Raw genomic sequence first — 27,693 nt, 5'->3', positions numbered from 1 at the left:
TTGCAACAGACTAAAAAAGAAAGCCACGTGATATAAATTGATGTAGAAAAAGCATTAGATAAAATTCAGGATTAGAAGAGGACTCAATCTGATAAATGACATCTACAAAACACCACAGCTAATATCATACTTAGTGGTGAAAGACTGGCTATTTTCTCCAGAGATCAGGAGCAATGCAAGGATCTCCACTGTCATTGCTGTTCTACAACATCACAGTAGAAGTCCGAGCCAGTGCAACAAGGCAGGTTTAAAGAAATTTAAAAGGCATACAGAGTGAAAGAGAAGAAACTAATGTTTTTATATTCTGATTACATTATTGTCTACATAGAAAATCCAAGGGAATTTACAAAACAGCTCCCAGAACTAATAAGTGGGTTTAGCAAAGTCACCAGATACAAAGACAACATATAAAAATATTTCTATATACTAGAAATGAACTACTAGAAATTTTAAAATAAGGCCATCCACAAGTCTCCAAACAAAATACTTAGATATAAACCTAACAAAATGTGTATAGGACCTGTATGCTGAAAACTACAGCAGACTGAGGAAAGAAAAAAAATTAAAATGCTGATGAAAGATAAAAAAGAAAAATCTAAGTAAATAGAAATAATTTGTTCATGGACTGGAAAACTCAAAAATGTTAAGATGCCAATTTTCCCCAAATTGATCTACAGATTTAATGCAATCCTAACCAAAATCCCAGCAGGATTTTTTGTAGATAACAACAAGTTGATTCTAAAATGTGTATGGAAAGACAAAGGAACTAGAATAACCAAAACAATTGGGAAAATAATAAAGTTAGAGGACTCACAGACTTTCTTCCTTATTATAAAGCTACAGTAATCAAGACAATGTAATTGTCAAAGGGATCATCAAAGGGATAAAAACATAGATTAGTGGAACATAATGGTGAGTCAGAAATAGACCCACACAAATATGGCCAAATGATTTTTCACAAAGGTGGAAAGGCAATTCAATAGAGAAAGGATATTCAGGACATTGGAATAACTGGGAGGGAACATTTGGATATCCAGGTATAAAAATTCAGAAAAAAAAATAGTAGAAAAATCTCTGTGGCCTTGGATTAGACAAAGATTTCTTAAAAATGACATCAAAAGTATAACCCATAAGAGAAAAAAATTGTTAAACTGAATTTAATCAAACTTAAAACTTTTCTCTGGTAGGAAAATGAAAAGACACAGACAGGGAGAAAATATTTTCAGATATATCTGATAAAGGACTGTGTTCAGAATATATAAAGAACTCTTAAAACTAAAAAATAAGAAAGCGAACACCTCAATTTAAAAATGGGCAAAAATTTAAAGCCACTTCACCAAAGAAGACATATGGGTGGGAAATAAGCACATGAAAAGATGTTTAACATCACCAGCCATTAGGGAAATGCAATTAAAACTACAACAGATACCACCACAACCTATCAGAACGGCCAAAAACAAAACAAAACAAAACAACAACACCACAAAAGTGAGAATATAAAATGCTGGTGAGGATGCAGAACAACTGGATCTCTCATATGTTGTTGGTGGGAATATAAAATGGTTCAATCACTGGGAATAGTTTGGCAGTTACTCAAAAAGTTAAACGTAGAGTTACCATGTGACCCAGCAATCTCACTCCTAGGCATTTATCCTTGAGAAATAAAACCTTATGTTTGCATAAAAACTTATAGATGAATGTTTATAGCGGCTCTATTCAAAACTGCCCCAAACTGGAAACAACTGGAATATCCATCAATAGGTGAATGGATAAATAAACTGTGATACATCTATATAATGAAATGCTATTCAGCAATAAAAAGGAATGAATTAATGCTACAAATTATTGATATGCAACAACATGGATACATTTCAAAGGTATGCTGAGTGAAGCAGCCTCACAGGTTACATATTGCATGACTCCTTTTATGTGATATTCTCTACAAGACAGAACTCTAAAGATGGACAACAGATCAATGTTGTCAGGGTTTGTGATCAGGGGGAATCAGATACAAGGAAGTTTTGGGGGGCGATGGACAACTCTGTATTCCAACTGTGGTGGTGGTTACACAAATCCACGCATGTGTTAAGACCCACACACCTGTATACCATCACCACTACCAAAAGCCAATCTTATTATATGTAAATATAAAAATCTAACACCTTGATTGTTTTGATCCCTAGATGTTCTATTGTGGTCAGTAAAGCAAAAGCCCAAGTGATTTCTCCTTCTGTGGTCTGTTCTTCTATTGCAGAAAATACCAAAGTGCCACCTCCTGGCCACCACAGGTGCTGTCAGTTTAGTCTGGCAACCAGTATAGACAGGGTGTCCACTGGGGGCAATGAGGAGTGCCAGGCTGCCTGGGTTGGAGATGGAAGTACCAAAGATGCTAAAGGAAAAATCCTGTTCTAGGGGGATTCATAATCCTGTGGAAGAGACAAACAGCAAACAACTTTAACAGTTCATACATTTGGAAGGCCACTGAGTTCCATGCCCACATTTTACAGATAAAGAAATTGAGGTTCAATGAGATTAGGTGATTAGCAGACCCTGGAACTGGACCTCAGTCCTGCAGCCTGACTGAGACCCGTGTTCTTTAGCACAGCAAGCTTTTTCAAAGATTATGTACAAGTGAACACAAGCTGCATAAATAAGTATTCTTAAACATCAAGTGAATATATTTTCATAGGAAGTGAGTTCTTAGGTTGATTTTAAAGAATGCCAGGGTCAGTGCTTAATGGAGAGGAGAAAATATTCCAGGAATTGGAAATCAGTTCACCTATGTAGATCACGGGCTTTCTGAGGCCACCAGTAAAAGAATATATCAATCTTTCTGCCACTTAGATGCATCCCATTCAGCTAATTTTTATAGATGATCAAATTAAAAGTACCACTTTCATTTTAAGAAACATTTTATGTCTGTGATGTTTCACTCTCATTTGATTATTTTACATACAAAATTAAAAATTGATTTTATATAGCACTTCACAGGAGAGCTTGATTAAAGCCTAATAAAATGAGAATTCTCATAGCAGTAACCCTGCTGGCACATCCCAGGAGCATTAGCTGCAGGGGTATGGGGACAGAGATTCAGTAGTAAATGCTGAAACTGTCCAGAGAGAGGATCCCTTCCTAGATGCTGTCTGTGCCAGAGGAGAGGAGCCTGTGAATTTTCTCGGCCACCTTCCCACATCGGGGTGTGGGCGTCTCTTCCTGCCTTTCTGTATTCCACCCTGTCTGGGTGGCTTTATGCTGCTATGTGTAGGAATTCTTTGTGTGTATGCTCAGGCCTATGGGCATCCAGAGTCCCATAAAAAAAAAAAGAGGAAAAACAGCACCTAATATATTTTGCTACACGAGTAATAAAACATTAAGTCCCTGCTGTCGCCACGGCAAGACTAACAGCATCCAGAATGTCACCTTTTGCTCTGGGAGATGGGATGGTAAGTGGGGAAAAGCAGTGGAGTAAGGGATGGCCTGGGGGTCAATTCTAATTCAGCCATGTGATCCCGAGTGAGTCATTTAATTTCTCAGAGCACCAGTCTCCTTTTTTTTTGCAAAATAAATTTCATACTAGATGCCTGGTCTACCTTATAAAATTGTGGTAAGGATCAAATACTAGCAACTCAGGGTATAAAAAGGCAAATAAGCAAAACCCCTCTGCCTTTAAGGGTTTTGCACTCTAATCTAAGAGAAGATATGACAGCAATATCTAAAAAGCCCTACAATAGTACCATGCAAAGGTAAGGTACTGTGTGGAAAAACATCAGTTAGGGAGGGGCCACTATCTCAGTTAGCTCTGGGCAGCCACAACACACAAATGAGCTTCCCTGGACAGAAGTGAAACTCCTTATCAAGGCTTCCCCCTATTAGTTGCCTTTTTATTTCTCATAAATTGTGGGATCTCCATGCTATAATAAATCTAAGCCTTCTTCTTTGGCCTTGAAGATCTGAACAGGGCAGATGTATAGTCTCTGATTATAACCCCTCTCAATTCTCCCAGAGACTCCTCAGTAAGGAGGACCAAAGAGTGAACACAACTAAACAATTAAGAGATCTGGCAGTTCGGAAGAAGGCTAGTCTGAGGAATCAGAGCAGATGTCTTCCTTTGCAAATGGAATAAGTGCAAGAATGCAGAGAGAACTAGAAAGAGAAATCTCGATTTTGTATTCTCATTTGTGAAATAAATGTGACACAGACTAATATTAGAAACTAAAACAATTCTGAAAGGTAAATATTGATAAACTGAAAACACAATGGAAGCAGTAACAGAATAGATACTGCAGAAAATAAGAGAATAATTGGAGAAAATTTCTCAAAGTCAAAGAGTTGAGTCTTTAGATAGAAAAGTCACAGGTACCAGCCCGACATGATCAATGAAGAATCATATGGAAATGTAGCCAAGAGAAAGTTTTGAATTCTAGAATAACAGAAAAAAAATCTTCAAGCATTTAGGCATACACACAAAAAGTTACCTATACAAGAAAATAACATAAAGGTTTACATACTTTAAAAGAAAGTTGTTTCCTCTGTCTGAAAATGTAGAAAGGTGTGGGAAGAGGAGAGGAAGGAAACATTAATTTTGTCATTATTCATAGAAAGAGATAAGTAAATCCATTTTATTCTTGGTATTCAGAGAGATCAGTTTGAACATTATTTAAACAGTAACCATTTAAACAGTTTAAACAGTAACTATTATTAGAATTAAAAAGAATGTATAACTTTCCAATCATTAGTAAAAAGAGAATAAATAAAACTTGACCAACATAGCAACTCAAAAAAAAAAAAGAAAATCGCATGAAATTTTTAAAAAGCATCTAAACGACAATTAAATGTAAGAAAAAATATTGTCAGTTTCTATAAGAAATGCTAATGAGATACAACTTCTTCATTGGATAAAGAAGGCTCACAGATTAGGTCAAAACCAAAATTTAAGTATACTGTTTCTAAAAGATGCATCTAAAACAAAATGACATAGAAACAAAAAAATGAAAGGATGGATAAAGATATACCAGAAGAAAGTCAGGATGGGAATAGTAACAACAGACAAAGTAAATCCAAGGCAAAATACACAAAACTTTTTTTTGTTTTATATTGACGAAAAGTATAACTTAAAAAATAGAAACCACCACTCTTCATGCATTAAATAACATAGTACTGAAACATATAAAGCTAAAACTGTTCTACGATGAGAAGAAACGGACTGAATCATGATTTTAGTGGGTGACCCAGTCTTTGGCAGTTCAAGTAGACAAAAAGCAGAAGTATGGAGAGAGGCCGAATGATCAAACGATTTAATGAGCAATTATATGGAACTTTCCCGCAAACTTATTATGGTCCCTGAAACATTTACACATATTTATTATGTTTTAGGCTACAAAATAACACTTGTCTCTGCAATCACGGAAAGGAGGATACACACTGGTCACATTCTATGATTATAGTGCAATAAAACTAGAAAATTATAAAAGGGTTAACAACAACAAAACAACCTTATTATTGAGAATTTAAAAACAAAGCACTTCTTTAAGCAATCCCTGGGTTAAAGAGATTATAGTTGCAATTACAGATAATAAAGAAGTCCGTGAGGAGAATTTTACACATCAAAATGCATGAATGTAGTCAAAGCTATGTTCAAAACAAAACACATCTTAGTTTTATTATTAAATAAGAAAGGAATTAAAATAAAAACTAGACAAAGAAAATAAATCTATCAAAAGAAAAATTAGGATAAAACCAGAAGTGAATGAATGAGAAAAACAACATATATGATAAATCCAAGAGTTGATTCTATGAAAAGACCAGTGAAAGAACCAAACCCTTGGAAGGGTCTAATAAAAAAACCAAAACCAACCAACCAAACAAGAAAACCAGGCAAAAACACAAATAACTAACGTTAGGAATGAGAAAAGGGTTAAAAAAAGGTGTTAACTTTAAATATTATAAGAAAATAACATTTGTAATATCACATTAAATTAAAATGTGAAATGTATGACGTTATAGGAAAATACAAATTGATAAAATTAATTCAAAGAAAGATAAAATTTAATGAAATTGATTCATAACTAGGAAAATAATTTTTTTTTCTGTTGTCAGAAAAACACTCTCCTAAATGTTACTGGGCACAGGTAATATTATAAGCAGACTTTAAAGGCCAAGGTGATTCCTATGCTACTGAAAATGTTCTAGAACGGAAAAAGATAGAAACCACTCCAACTCACTTTATTTAATCCTAGTAGCAAAACTTGATGATCTCTTATGCATGCACACGCGCACGCATGCACACATACACACACACACACACACACACACACAGCCAGAGACTAATCAATCTTGCAAGATGTAAAAATCCAAAATAATTAACAAACTGAATTCAGCGAGACAATACACCAGGACCAAGAGGGTATATATCACAAGCCTAAGGATGGCTCACTAATAAGAAATGCCCCAATATCACTCAGCTTATTAACATTTATGTGTTATTTGTGTGCTTGTCCCACTAGCATTACCTCCTTGAAGTCAGGCTTGATGGTGGCTTTCACTTTTTCAAGGCAAGTACAAAGTTTTGTATTTGTATCGTCTTTTTTATAATTCCTCATAGTATACAAACCAGTATTTCTCTTCATAGTAAAAGGTAAATACTCAAATGTATTTATTATTACATCATCACTATAATATTGGTTTTAATTTTTTCTTCTAACCACCTGGTAATCTTTGGCAGCAAAGCACTGTGGATAAAGGAGACAAGAGACTTTCTCCACTCTATAAAAAGAACTGCAGACTAAAAACAAGTATCATGACTGGGCAGAGAGACTTTAACCTGGATCTTTCAATGTAATTTTTAAACAACAGAGACTAAATATGGTTAATAGATACCTTCTGCCGCCTCTTATTATTTTTACAAAGCGCAGGTCAAAAAGAGTTAACTGGAAATTAAAAGATGGGAGACCCTACTCCCACTAAAATACTGCACACGATTTAAGCAAATAGGAGTTTAGAAATTGAAGTGTAATTTACATACAATAAAAGTCACAGATTTTTAAGTGTACAGGTGGATGATTTTTGACGCTCAAATCAAGATACATAACATTTCTATCACACCAGAGAGTTCCCTCTGATTGTTCTTTTTAAAGTCTTAGTTCTATATTTATAAGTCAAATTGGCTTATTTAGCTCTTGAGAGCTAAAAAGATTAGCTCATTACTTAGACCTAGAAACTCAGGCATCCACTGTAGTAAGAACAAATTCACAAAATACTGAATTTTCTCCTTATCCTTTCTCTGTTTTCATGGGTTGTGCCATTATGATTATGAGAATTTTACAAAGGAAAAAGTTAATCTTTGAAGGTGACAAACAAGCCAAATGCTATAATGGTGATCTTAAATGAACTATTTAAATTCTTTTAATAATAGCATATAGGTTTATTCAAATTTGCTTGAAATAGGTGGTTTGGAATTTAAACTATTTTTGGTTGCCTATATATTCTTCTTACAGTAAGATTCTTTGTGATAGAATTTGACTTCATTTGATTTCTCTTAGTGGATGGACGATCCTTGATTCCTAATTTCCAGCTTTCAATAATTAAAAAATTTGAGGGTTGAGGTTATAAATCCATAATTATTGGATTAGATTCAGTATCACTTTGTAGGTAAGAACTAATACCCAGTATATGTCTATAGTTGCAAAACTGCATCTTGAGGTATAACATTAAAGAAGGTCGTAGGACAAGGTTAAAACTCCCCCAAGTCCCTTGTAACTATGTCATTTTGCTTGCTGTCATTTTTGCTTCTTATTTCTTTTTATTTCCTCGTCTGCATCTTTATGTCTCTGTCTTTCTGTGTGCGTGCATGTTCTCTGTAACTGAACATTGTGGGGCCTCGAAATGCTAGCTGTAAATTCTAGAATTCCAAACAATCATTTCGAGAAGCTAAAGCTTTCTGGAGAATGTGTGCATCACAAGAAAAGACTGACATTTTATGACAAAGGACTCTAATCATGTAATAGGCCAGGAGCCCTTGAGCTCTTGTTACTTTAAAAAGAGTTAATCTTTTAAATGATGATCAACTCCTTTAAAAGCATCAAGGACTAGCTTGGAAGAAAGTATACTTTTTTTTTTTTATAGTGCTTCATGTCTAGTTTTCACTCTGGGGCCTTTCCGTTCTGGACTTACTCCCAGTAAGCAGCTCCTCTACAGTCTTGAGTGGGAGGATCTCTTCTCCTCTGAGGGAAATGCTCTCCACATACACCTCAAAGAGACTTCACTAATGTGGGCTCTTTTTCCCTTCCGAACAAAGACGTGACTGACCCACAAACAGCTTTCAAAATTATAGTGGTCACTTCATTTCTTCAGGTATCTGCTGTATTCTGATATATACACTTGGCCTCTGGGATTTACTATTCTCTACTTCAGTTCTTTGGTTTGACTATGAAGTTATGATATTTATGCTCTTTTGATTTCAATTAACAAATTGATTTGGCTGCTCAACGATGGAGAACATTCTGTTCATTCTGTTTTTCCTTCAGAAACTTGGAAGACAGATGCTCTCTCTGCGGGACGCCTGGTGACTTTATATCTCGCTTTGTCCCTCCCAATCTCCCTTCTTCTCTCCCTTTCTCTCCTTTCTCTTCTTCCTCTCCCTCCTTGGTCTAACTAGCTAGCTATAAATCACTGTGCAGGTTTGTCATAGAAATAACACACAGCTTTGGGATAACTCAGAGTTTATCCCTTTACAAACCGCTATTACTTGAAAGTAACCAAGTGCTTGTGCCCTGAGCCACTATGTAAGAGCTGCCTGTCCTGAGGTTGCCGTGCTGTGAGGAACCCAATCCTCCCGGAGAGGTCAGGTATTGATGCTCCAGTCAGCAGTCTTGGTTCAATCCTGCCAACCCGTGCCAGACAAGTGAGCCATGAGGGGTCCAATGATTCCAGTCTCCAGCTGTCAAGCAACACCCAGCTTTTGAGTCTTCCCAACCAAAGACGTTGTGGCGCACAGGCCAACTGCCCCACTGCGCCCTTTCCAAATTCCTGACCCACAGAATCCATGAATGTAATAAAATGCTGGTTGTTTTTACCTCACCGAGTCTGGGGTGGTCTGTTATACAGCCATAGAACTGGAACAAAAATTTGGAAGGAGAGGTGAGGTGCTACTGTAACACAATCTTAAAAGAGTTGGCACTGCCTTTGGGAAGTGGGTGGAAGCTGGAGGAGCCTCGAGGAGGCCGCCAGTGGGCTATGAAGAGGTGGTCACTGAGGGCCTGAAGGAAAGAAAGCAAGGGAACTATTACCTCAAGCTTGAGGGAAGGAACCTTTGTTATGAAGTGGCAGAAAATTTGACAACGCTGTTGTCTGTGGAAAGGTTGAGAATAGAAAATGTACCTTAACAAATTCAATGATCTAGATAAGGATTTCTAGACAGAATACTGAAGATGCCATCTGGCGTCTTGCTGTCTATGAAAAAAACGTGAGGAGAGAGATGATCTTAATAAAGAACTGTTCAGCTTTCATGCAAAATTTAGAGGAAATATAAAGAAGCTTGTACTTGCTGGATTTGAAAATGAAACTGTTTCTTATTTCCAGCTTCTCCAGATGGCAAATGATTCTCAAATTAAGAAATGGTTTTAGGACAATGATCAAATCCAGAGTGAGATTGTAAAATCCTTTGTCAAAACCTCAGAAAGATCTAAAGCAGTGCTTCATAGAAACTGCCAGACAGACTAAAGGCTCTCTAAAGATCTTAAGGGCATGCCTTACAAATTTTCTCTATTAAACAACAGGACTCTTAAGAGTCTTACAGGCTTTGTCTCACAGTAGCACACAAGGAGCCCAAGGTTCAGGAGAGTTCATCTTGCAGAGAGATGTGGGTATGTGTTCTGTCTAATGAAGTTGATTATAAACTGATGCACAATAAGCATACCAAGATTTCAAAGGGATTGTATTGGGTCGGACAGAAAGGGACAGCGATATTACAAAATGTGATGAGGCTTTTGGACTCCGAGCCTTTGGTGGCAGGAAGCAGACTAAGAAGGCTACTTAGTTGCAAACACAGATGGCCGGTGACTTATGTGCCTCCGTTCCCCATTTCTTCGAATGGAGAATGTCTACTGAGGTACCCCATTCCCGCATCGCCATTGTATTCTGGGTTTGTGTGGCTCATAACTTGTCCTTTTTAAGTCCTGAAGTTCACAGGTCTTCAGACTGAAGAAAGGCTAGTTGAGGAACTGCAGCTGGACTGACTTAGATGATGAGATCCTGGACCTCAACCCTGAACCTGATGCCATAAGGGGATGAGACTTTGGGGCAACTTGGGATGGGTAAATGCATTCTGAATGTCAGTGTAATATAAATAATTTTTGACCAAGGGGCAGACTGGAAGATTTAAAACACATTCACAAATCCTTTGACACAGCTCCCATTGAGAGATGGAGGTGGGAGGGTCTATATCCCCTCTCCTTGAATTTGGGCTGACCACAGACTTGCTAAAATGTAAGTCTAAAATGTAACTGACATGATGCTGCATGACTTCTGAGGTTAGGTATAAGGAGGGATGCAGCTACTGCCTATTCACTGGGACACTCAAATGCAGAGCCCTATGGCACCCTGTGTGCAGTCTGAACTGCCCTAAGGCAAACCATGTTGTGAGAAAGCCAAGCATCTCTGAAAGGCCTCTAAAGGATCTCCAGTCAGTCCCACAATTCAAGTCCTCCCAGCCCAGGTGTCAGTCTTCTGAGTGAATGAGCCTTCAAATGATTCCAGCCACCCCCCACCCTTGAGTCACCCTCAGCCTTCTAGCCTATCCAGCTGAGGCCTCAGATACTGTAGAGAAGAGACAAGCCATCTGCTTTATCCTCTCTGAATTCCTGACCTAAAGAACCTGTGATCATAATAAAACGGTTGTGGTTGTAAGTTTGGGGTAGATTGTCATGCAGCAATAGTGACCAGAAAACAGAAATCTTAATTTTGTAAATGTATCATGGAAAGAATGCATAAATTGGGGTGAGAGTTTATTCCAAAATTTGAAAAATTTTACCGTGTTGGAAGAATGTTTTAGAAAACACTATACTTAGAAATGTTTTCCATTTTCATTAAAAATAAAATCATTCTTTTACTTTCCTAAGGATTTAGAGTTGTTATGGAGAACATTAATTTGTAAATGTTTAAAACAGATGCATCTTCAGGGCTGCTGGAATACATATGACTGTACCCCTGGACCACATGCTTCCAAACCATACTGGCATCTGTAAACCACGTGACATTCTAATAGTGAAATAAAACCTATTATACAAAGTATTGGCACTGGGCAGTCACAAAAGATTGACTTAAAGCCAGGATAATCAATTTTATACACAAGCACCTAGTTATGAGCCTAGTACTATTGATCAAGATTATTCAGGCCAATGAAAATAACTGTAATCAACTGACTAAAGGGCTAAGTTTATATTTTGATTGACGAGGACTTTCAACTCTAGATTTTTAACAATTGATGAAAGTAACGCAGTAAAACTCTTTAATAAGTTTCCAATACTAATCCGTTTAACGGCACTGAATAAATAACATCTCCATATTGAACTTCATGTTCTTCCAAATATTCTATATCCTGACAGAGATTAAAGACACCATCAAGAAGAAAATTTACAACCTAGACAATGTTCTTATCACAAATAAACTTAGGACTTTACAAAATAGAATACAAATGCATTTGGAGAGTGTCACACTTGAAGCTGGGTCTGCCATAGCCTCCTGTATTAATTCAAATGCTTGATAATCATTTTTCCCCTTTGTTGCAAGTACATGATATATGGCACACAAATTTGGCTTTTTCATATTTAGATTAAGTTTGTCAAATTCCTTACTAGAAAGGTGGTTAGAACCTACCAATTCATGGAGATCGACCTAAAGCTTGTTTTCTTTTTGCTAAAAATTCCATACCTATTGAAAGACTCTCTCTCAGAATATCTGGCAGTTTGAGTTCTGGGTTTGGTCTACTACTTGGAATTCAGCATTTTCATGAAAAGTTGAATTTTAAATCCAGGAAGACTGCTGTGAAGAACTAGCTCAAGAAATCACTTGACAAGTTTTCAGCAAGCCATCTAGTGGAACTGAACTATATCTCCTGAGTCTTCCCGCACTTCTCATTTTCATATATTGCAACTATCAATATGCCTGCTTGTAAGAGACTGACTTCCCTTTTAATTACAGCTTCAGATTTATTATTGTGGGCTTGGGAAACAGATAATCTGATTCATCTCATGAAGCAAGACAAATGGCCCAAGAGGGCACTCCTTCAGAAAGAGCAGCAAAATTGAGTGCGTACACTTCATTATGTCTATTTTGATTATTTGGAAGGTGTAAAAATCCTCCCACTTAACTTATATTCTATTTTGTTTCTTCTCTATGGTTTATTTAGGCCAATGGCTATCACCCTGGCTGCATATCAGAATCACTGGAGATATTCTGATTTATTTGGTCTGGGATCGGGCTGGGCATCTGTAATTTTTAAAAGCTCCCCAAGTGATTGTAATCACATACAACCACTGATTTAGGTTTACAACTAATAAATAACTGGGTCCTGGACAGTCAAATTATTTTACAAAGCTAATTGTTTTACTAATTGAATCAAGTTTTATATTACCCACTTTAAATTTATTTTTTCTCTCTCTTAAAATACCAACTTAATTAAGTTGCTTTCCTAATTGGTTTTTTAACTGAATTTTTTTTAACCATACAAATTAATGATCCTCTCAATGCAAAAAGATTATTCACTCAATTTTAGGTTTACTTTCTTTATCCTATGTTTGTAACAAGTTGAACACGTGTACACTAGCGCCTCTCTATTTTAGGGATGATGAGTGATTTTCGGTCTTATCCTGGTATTATGTTATCAGACTCTAGATCTAATTTAAGACTTCTATCTTAGCAGGCTTCTGCTACAAATGGACCAACGGTGGAAGTCCAGGCCCTACTTGGCCTCCTTGACACCACCAAGTGCATGAGGAGTATAAAGGCATCTCAACTACCAGGAGGGGCTGGAAACCTAAGCTCCTCACTTGGCCTCCCCTGACACTGTGGAGTGAAGAAGGGGGCACCTCCCCTCCCCGGGGTGGGGTGGGAAGTGCCGGCTCCCTTTTGGGCCTCTTGGACATCACCCTAGCAGGGATAGGGTGGGTAGAGGTCTAGGTTTTCCACTAGGCCTTTGCTGATTAGAATTGGGGTGGGAGCTGCAATTTTCCCCTCTGGTGTTTTTCTGGAGAAGAGTGTTTATTGTCAACAAGGTTTCTGTGTTTTGCTACGCTGCCTATTTCCTGGTCCTCTGAGAGAGAAAGCTTTTTTTTTGGTCTGCGTTCACTGGTGTTCTGTGCAGGGGGCTTTCCAGGATGCAGTCCAGGATATAAGGAAACAGAAAGAAAACCCAGGAGCTCACTGCCATGTTGCTTGAGTGCTAAGGTCCTAGCTAGTCCACCTTATCTCTACCTTTCAGAGTCTTCTTATATGAGTTTGTTTTATAATTTAATGCCCAGGGTTTTTAGCTGTATTTAGAGAGAGATAGGGAGAAAGGCATCTATTCCATCTTGTCCAGAACTGGAAGTTCCTACTCTCTCTTCCAGATTGTGCACACAGTGGATTAGCAAATGCAGCTTCTCTTCAGGGGGTTTACAGTGCAGTCGAGGAGCCAGGGGCTGCAAGTTTCCCTCTCTAAAATGCTGACACCTCTCACACGTGAATGTTAAGCTTAGACCTTTCTCTGGAGCTCCAGATGAGAATTTCGGTCTGTCTGGCGAAAGCACAGATAGGGGGCCCGGGAGAGCCATGAGGACCACGTATCTGACCTGACCAAAATGAAACTCATCACCTTGCCCTCAATGCTCTCCTTCTCAGGGCCCTACTTCAGTGAAGTGCCACCAGTCATGCCATGTCCCAAGCCCCAAAGGAGTCCTCCTCAATTCTTCCCACGCAGCTGGAAGGCTGCATAGAACAGGAAGAACCCAGGCTCTGCGGCCGGACTGCATGGACTCAAATCTGCCTCTTCATGTCTCGGGTAAGCCTTACCAATGCTCCGTGCGTGTTTCTTCCCTTTAATGGGCTTAATAATACTACCTTATTCATAGGAAAGATGAAAAAAATTATCTAAATTAACACATGTAGAAAATTAAACTAGTGCTGGCACATAGAAAATATTTTTTTTAAAAAAGTCAGCTTTAAGAATAATTCAGGCTTTCCTGGTGAAGATAGGGGAGTAGGTAAATACTGTGCTCGCCTCCTCTCACGACCACATCGAAATTACAACTAAACCACAGAACAACCATCACTGAGAATCACCTGAAGTCTAGCTGAATAGAAGTCCCACAAATAAGGAAAACAAAGAGAGTCAAATGTGTGGATAAGATCAAAGGGTTCTCTTTGCTCAGGGAACTGTGATGGTTCCCATGTGCTCCTCTCTATAAAAGCCAAACCTTCTTCATAGACTTAAAAATCCTATTCTTATGAGTCACCTTATGGGTAATTTCCCCTCTCTCTGCTCACCCTCTCTAGATGCACTCATCCACTCTCACGGTTTCAGCACTACACAGTAATGGCTTCCAAATCTATGTCTCCATTCTGGATTGTTCTCCAGATGGTCAACTGTCTATTGGGCCTCTCCATTTTTTTGTTCCTCAAACACCTCAAATGAAATGCATTTATGAACAAACTTGTTTCCGCACTCTCCTACCACATCCCTGCTTTCTTCCCCTACATTTCCCATCTCGGTGAGTAACTAGCACTGCCATCTACCCAGGCTGTTCAAGAAAGAAACCTGTGAGTCCAGACCCTTTTCTCTCCTCAGTCCCTGTGGCCTCTTGTTTCTACTGCTTAAGTAGTGCTTGCTCAGTCCCCGTGACCCCTCTCAACTGTCCTGACTTGAGTTTAGGCCCTTGTAACTTCTTAAGAGGATTAGAGCAGCAGCATCTTACCTGCTTTCCTTGTCTCCAATCTTGACCCCTCCAACTCAGTCGTCAGCACCCATTTATTAAGCGCTTACTATATGGCAGCAACAAGAGTCTACAACCATTTACTCCCAGAGTCTATGTTCTAATGAGATTTATGGGGGGGAGGGGTCCGAGTGGAAACAACTGCATAATGTGACAGTTGTGACATAGTCTATAAAGAAGAATAAAGTAGTAGGATAAAGGCACAGAGAGGGATAGAATGGATCATCCTCAACAACTCCTTGGAGGTTTCTTTGGGCAGAGACCTGAATGAAGTGAGGGAGCCGTGCAGTTATCTGGGAGGAGAGCGCTCCAGGCAGAAGGAAAAGCAAGAGGAAAGAATGAACGGTGAGGATGCTGAGGGCCGACTTCATCCTGCTCCTCTGGTTTCTACGGGGACAGGATTGCCGGTTTGCAAGGGGGTTAAGGGCAGCTTATAATTATTGAGCATTTTACTACGTGAGGAACTATGCTAAGGACTTTATGTGCATTATTTCAGGCTTATTTATATGTATCCATTTCAGGCTTCAATACTCCACTGAGGGTGCTATTGTTAAAACAGGGCATAAATTCAACCACCGCCCATGTGCTTCCACATATCCTAACATCTTCATTTGCCAGACCACACTGGGATGTAATTTCTTTATTGTCCTTTGCCTTTTATAGTGGAATGGTTTTTAAATGCAATATGAGATATTTTTACAACTCAGTAAGCCGTGTGGAATGATAAGGGGTAGAGGAGCAGGGGCGTAAGGGCGGACCCTGGAGGTGGTGTCCTAAGGAGTAAAATGACTGTTCCATCTGCAGAAGCCAAAGAAATAATTAAGGAAAGTCAGGAGAGAGAATCCTGAACTTGTTGACTTTACTTACCCCGCTAGACGTACTCCCACCCTTGGCACACTGTAAATATGTCTTTATTTAGATATAATTTGAATAAAATAAAACCTTTTTCATGTCTGTAATATTAGAAAATCAGATTCTCCCAGTAGTGCACTGGAACTTCATCGTAAGAGTTTAGTGTAAAGAAAGTTTGCTCTGGACCTCAACCAATGGCAAGCTCATTTATTTAGGACCAGTGTAGGCCATCCCCCAGTGATGTGGGGAGGGTGGAATGAGACAATGTATGCAGATATCCATTATAAGGCATAAAGACATCAAATACAAGGTGATTTCATTATCTTATTACTCTCGTTTAAGGCAAATCTCCCAATAAGACAATCCTCAAACATGAAACCATAGTCAGTACTGTAAAGACAATTTCACTTTTGATACAGATCACAAGATCATGAAGCTTTCTAGAAAACACACTCACACACACTCTCTCTCCCTCCCTCTCTGTTGTCACTCTCGCATGTACACATGCACACACACAGAGGTGAGAAAAAAAATCTAAAGGCAGAATTAAATAGGGGGGAAAGTCCAACTTTCAACAAATGTTTTTAAGAAATAGGTAGAACAACAAGAGTGAATAAATTTGTGGAACAGAATAGTTAGATCATTGGTTCTTCTCCCTGGCTGAGGAGAACTCACCTGGGGAGCTTTAAAACATGCTGACACTTAGGTCTACTTGCAGAAATTTGCTTTCACTGGTCTGGCAGGTGGCCTGGACAGTAGAATTTAAAAAAAATGCCCCAGGCTATTCCAATGTACAGTGAAGGTTGAAAAACCCTGAGTTAGACGCTACTAAGACTTTTGACTTGGGTTTTAAAAGTAGAAACTAAATAAAATCAAATTCAAGTCTCCAAAGAATCATGTTAGCAATGAAAGCACCACACTTTTTTTTCTGGTCTGAGACTGTAGTGTCTTTTCTTACATATTTCTTCTTGGAAAGGACAGGGCTGCAATTAAGAGAGAAACAGTTGTGCAAATACAAGTACGACGTGGTAGCTCTCTTTAAAGGTGCTGTTTTTTCCCCTTCCCTCCAACAGAAAGGAAGCAAAGATTTTCTTTTTCTCCTAATGGACCACACCTTGAGAGCCCTTGACACGCAGAACATGGCCAGTACAGATGCCCTAGTCTTGATTATGTAGTTTCCTGCAGGACCCCCAAGGCCTGCAAGTCACTTACCCTCAAAAGGTTAAGGTGAAATATTTTAGAAAGCAATCATTATTGTAAGAAAGACTTATGTAAATAAACAAGGAGAAATGAGAGCAGAGAGAAAGTGCATCGTAGGCAGCTAAGCCAGAAGATGCCTAGTCTTACGGCTCCCTTGGGCTTCGGTGTCCTGCACTTGTGGCCAGCTAACTTGTCTGAGAACCGGCTTCTTCGTTGATAAAATATCTAACTTCCCACACAGAGATCTATTAAGATGGAGATTCAGTATATTTAAATCACCTAATGCCTAGCATTGGGCACACGACAAATGCTAGTTCTGTTACTTCTTTCCTCTTCTTAAACTAAGATTTTAGTTTTATGTGTTATTTGTCATAAAAGGGATTAAGTGGCAGGAGGTCGCCATCAGGATTGATTCCAAGTACTCCAGGATCAAACAGAAGCCCAGCTCCATTCCCTGTGTGTGAGCTTTGTGACCTTGGGAAGGTTCCTTGACCTTTCTAAGCAACAGTTTCCTCTTGAGAGAAAGGTATAGAAATGTGAACCTACACAGCCGCCACAGGTCCATGCTGTGAGACCTTGGGGGCTGAGACTGTGTGATGCACAATTCCACTGGCAGTGCTGAGCAAACAAACAGCACATAGTAGTAGGTGCCTGAAAATGTTTACTGCATAAAAGAGAGCACTGATAAGACAGTTGTGTAAAAAGAAGCCTTTTATTGCCCTGGCTTAGTGACATCTATTTCTGCAGATGTAGAGATCTTTTTGTGTATGTACCTCCATTGAGGGCTTTGTTTTAGAAGGATCTTGTTTCTAGCAATCTGACCTCTGGATAAATAAGGTGGTGGTGTACTAATTTTCTTATATTTTAGTTTTTAAAAGCCTTTGTGTTTGTTTAATGAAATAGCTTTTTAAAAGAGTCGTACATTGGCTCTAATGATTGTTGCTTTCAGATACTGGTTCAGAGTATCTTTTACATTTGTAATTGAATTTCCAAGTATAGTACTGATGAAAATGGATTCTACCTCCTGCTGGAAAGCACTGACTTTTGACATTATAAATTGGTTTGCTTGGTACTGTTTAACATAAACCGTGGTCTCTAACTGGTATGATACAAGGCATTTACCTCTAAATACATGTCAGGAAAACAATCAATAGAGTAGCTTTGAAATTCTGACTTGTTTCTCTCTTATTGAAAAAAAAAATGAGAGAACATGGCTAGATGTCACATTTCTTAGAAATATTTTAAAATCATGCGGCTCACTTAAATCCAATAATAAAATCATTGAGTGCTAAAAAAAATTATAAGAAGAGTGAAAAGATTGTTTCATTGCCAAAACCATCAGAACAAGAAGAAATTCTTGAAAAATTAAACGGAAACCTTAACATCTGTATCTTTAAAAATTCTTCTTTATAGAGATATCAGGGGTTTCCAAATATCTAACATTGCTAAGCAACTCTCTTTGTTATAACAAGCAAAAATATAAGCATTTGCACAAGATGTTCAAAATAATACAGTTTCTGGGACCTAATGAGAATTAATTAGGAAGGTAAATTTATTACCTAAATAAATAAACCTGAGTGCTACTCAGTGTCTGACATTAAAAGGTTATATACTTTCCATTAAAGAGGACTAATAAATATAGTTTAAAGGCTAAAGGGAAGAGAGAGGAGAGAAGGCTGGCACATGCCAGATCAGGCGGTGCCAGACATCATCTGACTGCCTCCATTGAGATTACCATGGAAACACCTCTCCTGGGACAGTGCCATCAGGGTAGGGTGCTTTAGAAACGGTGGTGGGGAGCAGAGCTGCCGGCCAATGGATTTCAGTAGGGTTCACCCCTATACAGATTATAAGGACAATCTCTCTTCTGAATGAAACAGTATCTTTCCAGCAAGTCACATCAAATAGAGTAATAAAGCATGAAGGCTGGCATAATTATGATCCATTTACCTGTACAAAACAGTCACATCAGTTCAGATAATTGTCTCTTTTTTCTCCCCTGCTTGCTTCGTATTCTCCATAGAACTAAAGGAGGTATTTGTGTAACTAATTAATTGGCTGCTTCCTTAGCCACCAAGCCCATACTGATAAAAAAGGACTATATCAAATAGCACTAATGGGCAGATTCAAACATTCTCCAAACCAACCCATCGGGTACAGCTCGCCAACAAAAGGGTAAGAAGATTTACAGCTGAGGTCAGGTTAAATGTTTCAGTTTATACGGTCTCACTTGAAACCAGTGAACAGATTTTATGTTTACGCAAATTAAACTCAATCTTGGCAACCAGCTCCCCAGGCGCTGGCTGGGGTGAGCCAGTGTCCACATGAACTCGAATGGCAGAAGTGCACTGATTTAAGCAAGGTGTGTCAGCCATGGGGGTGCAACCTTTTCCACCAATTTATAGTGATCTCTAGGATGATGTTTAGAGTTAAAGAGGTTATGATGGAAGTTTTGGATACAACATTACTAATTATGTGGATTACTTCTTGCCTTTGTTCTCCATACCAAGCCATAGCAACCACAAGTCTCCCAGTTTTGCAAAACATCCAAATTCTGACCCGACTACTCCTGTAAAAATTTTAACCTTTCTCGACAATTGTATTGAAATTAATGCTTTAATTTGATATTACAACTTACAAATATAGTGTAGAGAGTGACTCAGTGGGGACAATACTAATTTGACAATAACACAGATTCCGGCTAGCAGAAACCTTACCCTAACTATGCAGTATTTGTACATAGAAAGTCACTGTGTGGCTAGCGAAGGGGTCACCTGTAACTTGAATGTTTCATTCTTCGATTGCTGTTGACAATTATTTGACCATGCCATTTGCAAGAACAATGTTTACTGAAAACTGTCTAAAAAACCTGCCATAACTTCATATTTTTATCTTTCCTGTGAAGAGTGACTGGAATCATTGTTAAATGATAAACTGAATGAATATTTCTGCTAATGGGAGGGAAGAAGGGTACCAAGTTTATCTTTTAATTATATTTTGCTTAGGCTTATATAAAGATCAGTCTTTTATCTCTTGAGCACAAACCAATTACTGACAGAAAGTAGAGAGATGATACCTGTAGTTAAATATCAACTGAGACCCCAGTGTGTGCTGAGTTATATAGTTTAGGTGACAGAAAAATAATGATACCACTACATATCTGTTAGAATGGCTAAAATTTAAAAAACCTGAATACTAAATACTGGTGAGGATGTGGAGCAACAGGCACTCTCATTCGTTGCTGGTAGGAATGCAAAATGGTACAGCCACTTTGGAAGACAATTTGGCAGTTCTTATAAAGCTAAGCTTAGTCTTATCACATGACCTAGCAATTTTGTTCATAGGTATTCACCTAAATGATTTGTAAACTGTGTCCATACAAAAACCTGCATGTGAATATTTATAGCTGCTTTATGCATAATTGCCAGAAACTAGAAGCAACCAAAATGTCCTCCAATAGGCAAATGGATAAGCAAACTATGGTATTTCCACACAATGGCATATTATTCAGTAGTTAAAAAGAAATGAGCTATCAAGTCATGGAAAGACATGGAAGAACCTCAAATACCTATTGCTAATTGAAAGAAACCAGTCTGAATAGGCTACATACCATATGATTCTGTATAACATTCTAGAAAAGGCACAGCTCTAAAGAGAGTAAAATGATCAGTGGTTGCCAGGGGTTTGGGGGAGAGAGATAATAGTTGTAAAAATACATAAGAAATATCAGGCAGCTCTTCCTGCTTGGCTGGCTGAGATCGACTGCCATTATGAATAACACAGTAACTAGTTCATGACCAACCAACTACTTCAGCAGAAACAAATGGTCATTGATGTCCTTCACCCTGAAAGGCAATAGCACTGAAGACAGAAATTTGGGAAAAACTAGCCAGAACGTACAAGACCAAACGCAGATGTCAATTTTGTATCCAGATTCAGAATCCATTTTGGTGGTGGCAAGACAAAAGACTTACAGTTCTTTGGATTACACAAAGAAAAATGAACCCAAACATAGACTTGCAAGACATAGCCTGTATAAGGAGAAAAAGACCTCAAGAAAACAGTGAAAGGAACACAGGAAGAGAATGGAAAAAGTCAGGGGGACTGCAAAGGCCAATGTTGGTGCTGGCAAAAAGAAGGAGTAAAAACTGTGCAGTGACATTATCTGTGGCGACTGTGCAGATTTTTCATGAGAGGAGAAATAAACTATAAATAAAGCTTAAAAAAACACATCAAGAGCAAAGTGCTAGAAGAATTTGGTTATGAAGAGACTGGAAAAAGAAACTAAAATTAACAGAGATTGTAAGTAATAGGTAATTTATTAACAGGTAAATATTTGATGGTGGTATTTATCTCAATTTTTATGCCAAATTGTGGTTGTTCACAGGAAAACACAGAGGGTCTATTCTATAAGCAGTTGGAAATTCAGGCAACAGTAGGGGCAACATAATAATAGCCTGGTTACAATGAAACATTTTCCAGAGATGATTCGCAAGGCAGAATTAGCCACATGTGTGCCATTTTTGTTGAGATGCAAGGTATAATGTTAAGTATGTGGAAGTGTACTATTCAAATAAAATTAATATCTCCTGAATTAACTTCTAGTTTATAGGAAGTGCAGGACAAGGGAGGAAGTTAAATGAACCATGAGGAAACACTCAGACAGATCCAGACAAGCCCAGTCCTGGACTCTTTAAAACAAGTCAACGTCGTGCACACCGAGTGTTGGTGAGGGCTTGGAGAGGACTCTGACACACCAGAGCAAATGTAAATGGAGCAGCCGCTTCAGAAAAGTTTGGCTATTATTTTAAATAGGTATAAAAGACATTCTTTGAACACTTGAGGAAATTGAATATGTGCTGAATATTTAATGATATGGAAATATCAATTTTCTTTGATGTAAAAAAGTATTGCAGTTATGAAGGAGAATGTCCTTACTCTTAGGAGAACACATGAGCATTTTAATGGTGAAGTTTCACGAGTGAGAGATAAAACAAATATGGCAAAAAATAAACACTTAATGGATGTAGGTAGAGGGCATATGGGTGTTCTCTGTACTTTTCTTTCGACTTCTCTGAACATTCGAAAATTTTATAACAAAAAGTCAGAGGGATAGAAGAAGCAGTGAACTCTGGAGGGAGTAGGAAGTTCTCAAGGCAGGAAAGACACCTACATCAAAGACTGCCTTTATTCCTTTCTCTCCTTGCTAACTGAAGTAGAAAATATATTCTTCTAAAGTTCACGCCCAGTTACAGTTTTTTATAAGTTAGAAATGGTTAGTATCTGTTTCTACTGCATAGAATTTAGAATAAAAACATATCATAGATTTTAGAATTTTTAGAGTTTGGCATGGGGGGAGACCAAGGAGTATGACTGTAGATTGCTTAGAATAACAAATGACAAATAAAGACCTTTTTAAATAGGAGCAGCAAACTGGTGGCCTGTGGGATGAATACAGCCTACAGACAAGTTTTGTTTGGCTTATGCGGCATTTAACAATCAGATTTTACATAAAAAGACTTCAGCTTTTTCTAGGTGAATCTAAAGATTTTGCAGACTGGGCTCAGGAATGGTGACAACTGATAAGAGTGGAGTAGTGGCTGCCCCATGATGGGGTATATGCTTCGTTCATTTCTGAACCTGATTCCTAAAGGAATTTGACTTTTTAACAAAGAAAATGGATAACCAGTAAGTTGTCCCTTCTGATGAGATTCGCTTACCAAAATCCTCATCTCTCTTTCCCTTCATGTGCATGTTGCTAATGAGAACATTATAGTGGGAGGAGGTGAAATTGAAAGGAGGAAGCTTGAAAATTTATTAATTTTAGAGTTCATAAAATCTTTGTCCAACAGTAAAACAGTAATTGGCACAAGGATAGCCAATAGACCAATAAAATAGAGAAGCTGGAAAGAGACATATGGACATACTTATTTATGACAAATGTAGCTCTAAAGTGCAATGGGGGAAAGATGGTCTTATCAATAAATGGTGCTAGGCCGATTTTTTACCATATGGGGAAAAAGATGAACCCTGGGCTGTAGCCTCACATGTACACAAAAATCAATTCTAGATGGATTGTAGATGTCAATGTGAAAGGCAAAGTGATAAAGCTTACGGAAGAATATAACAGAAGGGAATATCTTCATGACTTTAGGATAGGGAATAATTTATTAAACAAAAATAAAAAGGCATCAATCTTAAAGGAAAAAACTGGTAAGCTGAACTACAGTAACATGAAAATTTTTGTTCAAAGACACCATTAAAAGACTGAAAAGGCAAGTCATAGCCAGAGAAAATATTCACAACACATGTTTCTGCCACTGAGTACACGTGGAGAATACAAAAAGAATTCCTAGAAATTAGTTAAAAAGGACAACCCAGTAGAAAAAGAGGCAAGAGACATGAACAGGCACTTCGCGAAAAGGCATCCAAGTGACCAATGAACACAAGAAAAGGTGCTCAACGTTATTAGCAATAAGGGAAACACAACTGGAAACCACAATGCATACCTGTCAAAAGATGAATGGATAAAGATATGGTGTACACAGTAGATTATTCATCCATGAGGAAAAAAGGAAATCCCGCCATTTTCAACAACCTGGATGGACCCCGAAGGCATATCCATTATATGCAGAAACTAAAAAAGCTGCTCAGAAACAGAGCAGAGTGGTGGTCACCAGAGTCTGGGAAGGGGAGGCAACGGGGAGATGCTGGTTAAAGGGTACAAACTTAACAGTTATAAGATCCATTGTATAGTATGGTGATTACTGGTAATAATGTGATATTATATACCCGAAAGTTGCTAAGTGAGTATATCGTAAATGTTCTCACCACAAGAAAAGAAATGGTAATTATGTGATGTGATGGACGTGTTAGCTAATGCTACGGTGGTAATAATTTTGCAATATATAAGTGTACCAGATCAACATGTTATACATGTTAAACAATGTTATGTGTCAATTATATCTCAATAAAACTGGGAAAAAACTTATAATGTGTAACTACTACACACCTTTCAGAATAGCTAAAATTTAAAAGACTATCAGGACCTAGTGTTGGAGAGGAAATGGAGCGGCTGGAACTTTCATATGTTGTTTTGTGGGTGTAAACCAGTATAACTACCTCAGAAAACTAGAATTATCTACTAAAGTTGAACAGCAGTTTTCCTCCTGGATGTGCATACAGATGTATGCATACAAACACCGAAAGACATGCACAAGAATGATAAAAATTAATCTCTAATCTCTAATGTCCATCAACATATGAATAAACATATGAATAAATAAATTGTGGTATATTTTCAGAAGGCAATACTACACAGCAATGAAAACGAGCAAACCAGAGTTATATGAAATCACATGGATAAATCTCAAGAATATAATGTTGAAAGAAACAAAAAAGGAACATAATATTTGATTTCATTTATATTAAGTTCAAAATGCTCAAGATTATACCTCTGAAAATGAGAGAAGAGGTAATGACAGGGAGGAAACACAAGAGGCCTTCTGGGAATCCTGCTAACGTCCTATGTCTTGACTTTGGTGATGGTTACACAAGGTGATTCATTTTGTGATAATTCATCAAGCCATACCCTTAAGATCTGTGCACTTTTCTGTATGTAAGTCATATGTCAATAAAACAGATAAAATATTTGCCCAGACGTGAAATGGTGGTCAGGGTATGTTCCACATGCCAATAAAATATTCCAAAGGTTTGCCAACCCAATGATCTCAGTTTTACTTAAATTGTCCCAAATCTCATAAAAGAGTCTGAAAATCACTATTCCAATGGGATACTGTCACTAAAAAATAATTACAACAGCAAAGATATATTAAGTTCTAGTTCAGACACTCTTGTCCAAAGAGAAATAGAACTTGGACTATTTTGTTTATTGACAGGAGGTACTAATTATATTGCTGTGACCTATTTGATGGTGAGAGTGGATAATGGGGTAATGGTAGAGAAGAGAAAGGAGATTTTTTAAGTCGTAAAATAAAAAATGATTAACTTAGAGTTTTTCCTCCTTTTTTATTTTTATTTTTCTTTAGGTTTTGTTTTTAATTCTGTAATGTGTTTTGCTTTTAAGAGGAACTGGCCACAACAAAACAACAGGTAATAATCTGATGAATTCTTATATTTAAAAAATAATTTAAAGATAATGGCAGTGGAGTAGAATGCTGACAGTAGGAGAACAGCTTTATGTAGCATTATATAAATTAAAAAATGCATACGAAACAAAGATCGTCTCACAAGCAATAAATGAACTTAAAAGTTTATGGACTCCCCCTGTATAGAATGCACTCACATACACATGCACGCACGCATGCAGGTACCATAAGTTACTATACATACGACACAATTTAAGTCCTGTTCGACAGAGGCTGGGATTCTGGCCATTGAAGCGGGGGTAGGTAGAAGAGTCCAAGGACCCAAGAATGCCTTTGAACCTGGCCTATGTGAAAGACTTCTCTCCCACTAGGAAGACCTAATGACTCACCCCAGTATCAGCACGATTTGTGACCGGGGACCAAATGTGACTTGGGCCTAAGGACAATAATAAAAAATTATAAAGGGAAGAGCTCAATTACACCAAAAATGAATTGTAAAAGTTATCCATGCTATACGAGGAAAAGCAAGAAAAGACTATGCACAGATTTTGCAAGTGCTTGACAAGGAAATAAAATACCAATTTGGATTGCACAGCATTTGTTGCTATGGTGAAGCCTCACCTGAGACACTGTGTTCAATATGTCACTGCAGGATGAAACTCTAGTGGTTTGTTGGGTTGGCTGATATAGCCCTGAGCCTAGCGCGGGCCAATAAAAGTGACTGACAGTAAGAAGACACAAAGAGAAGTAGAGACGGAGAGAACGGCAGAAACTTAGACTATCTAAGCACTCGTGGTGCTGGGGGCTACGGGATCCCATGGTCCCTTGCAGCTGCCTCAAAACATGAATTGTGTCCTGGGTTTCCATGAGACTCCTCTCCCTTACTACCACATATCTCCTTATTAAAAACAAAGCAAAACATTACTTAAGATGATGTATGGTCAAGATCTGTTCCTTAGAGCCAATGCAGAAGGAAAAGTGAAAAGTAGAGAATGAGAGGAGAAATTGTGAGACATTTAGCTATATGTTTTTTATTGATTACTCTTATTTCTGAAAACTTTCCAATTTGATTCTGAAACATGGTGTTCACATAGTTTTTTTCTTTCCTAGAATAATTCATAACCTGATGGAACTGAAGGGTAATTAGAGCTCATTGAGCACATTAAGAGAGAGATGAGAAAATGGAGCACCATGACGAGAAGAGATTTCCTTTTTATTCCATTTCCTTCAGTGATTCTCTTTTTCCTACCATTTAATGGATGGATGTTTTTGAATAATCTGCCCCTTTCTCCCTCTAGACTCAAAATTTTAGCCTCCAATTATACACAGATCTGCTCTTAAATTTTTATCATCTAAGTGCTGAATTCTCCCCCCAGCTCCCATAACATTAGACTTCCTATTATCTAAGGAATGCATAAGTCTCATCAGTACCTGAAACTCAGCAATGGTTAAATGCATATCGTTCTCCTTATCCCCTTCCAGCTTCTCCATCACTATGATTAGTATTGTCATTTTTAAAGGTCCCTTGTCTTAAACTTTGTTTTTAATTTTAGGATATTTCAGTCATACGAAAAATGTAAAGAATAAAATAACAAATACTCATGTCTCTGTTATCCAGACTTAATATTTTGAAATATTTGCCTCAGACTTTAAAACATTTTTATGGATACAGCTGGAAGTCTTCTATCTCATTCAACTTGCTCCCTCCCAAGAGGTAGCCACTCCTTCAAAGTCAGTTCCTCCCAGAAGCACACCCTTTGACAAAGGCTGATGAACACACAAAATTGATTTGGGAGGTGCAGGGACACTGGCAAGGGAGTGGGGAGGTGGTTCAGGGAAGGGGAGGCAGCCACTAAGGCCCATTATTAAGTCAGCTACCACCGTGGGCAACTGCAGTTCACTCCTGCAGGGAAGCTCTAGGAAATAGTATAACACCCACCTCAGAATTATCTTGGCCAATGAGTGGTGGAGTTGGAGCATTTATCCCCATACCCATTTCCAGCCCTTTGTGTGTGAGGGCAAAGTGAGTTGGTTCTAGCAGCCTGAGCTCAGCCTTTTGACAAAGATGTTGGCTGCTGGAAGTATTTTCATGCTGCTGCATGAAAATAAGGAGATTCAAGGGGATGTGGACAGAGAGTACTGACAGCATCTGTGACAGTGTGTATCCATCCTACTGACATTGTTTTACCTTTACTACAATTGTTAAACATTGTTAATTTTTATGATATTATATTATTGATAACATTAACAATATTGATGACGTGATGAAGGGGAACAGTGAATATAAATATACGCCAGTCAACATAAAAAAGGAAGGTGGTTTGGGAAAATAACTTCAGTTCAAAGAGTTAAAGTTTAACTGTTGAATTTATATCCTGTGCCTGATTGATCTCTCATTAACAGAAAGTAAGGAAAAGAAATAAAATGCATACTACAATTTATTTTTGTTTAGTTTCACACTTTATTAGACTTTGACAAAATTTGAGTTTTTCCCTTATCTTCCTCCACCTCCTACTTTAAGATTGCGACGTTATCAGTCTTAAACTATGATTGGTAGATTAGATTATAAG

At 38.0% G+C, this 27,693-nt stretch overlaps 1 protein-coding gene across 2 annotated transcripts in view; it reads right to left on the bottom strand.

The window, feature by feature from the left end:
• The window catches only part of MYO1D (myosin ID), a 291,298-nt gene that overhangs the window by 89,883 nt on the left and 173,722 nt on the right, over nucleotides 1–27,693 (bottom strand). The window lies entirely within an intron of this gene.

The sequence above is a fragment of the Pteropus medius genome, unplaced genomic scaffold (genome assembly GCF_902729225.1).
Source record: "Pteropus medius unplaced genomic scaffold, Ma_sr-lr_union100, whole genome shotgun sequence".
Classification (NCBI taxonomy): domain Eukaryota; kingdom Metazoa; phylum Chordata; class Mammalia; order Chiroptera; family Pteropodidae; genus Pteropus; species Pteropus medius.
The sequence above is the reverse complement of the archived record's forward strand: the minus strand, read 5'-3'. Positions and strand labels throughout refer to the sequence as shown.